We start from the raw sequence: 201 nt of genomic DNA on the forward strand, positions 1-201 counted from the left end.
TCTCTTGAATGACATAAAATATCTACATGTGCAAGCTTCACAGAAATCGTGCAACAAGAGGTTCTGGCCATAAGGATTTATGAACATTTTGAGGTTGGATATTTAGCGATGACTGAAATTTCACTTGAGAAATTACATAAAGTCTACAGACAAAATCTGAAGCATAAGACAAAAGTCTTGTGAAACAGTTGTAGGGAGTCG

Source organism: Penaeus monodon, chromosome 15, assembly GCF_015228065.2.
Source record: "Penaeus monodon isolate SGIC_2016 chromosome 15, NSTDA_Pmon_1, whole genome shotgun sequence".
Classification (NCBI taxonomy): domain Eukaryota; kingdom Metazoa; phylum Arthropoda; class Malacostraca; order Decapoda; family Penaeidae; genus Penaeus; species Penaeus monodon.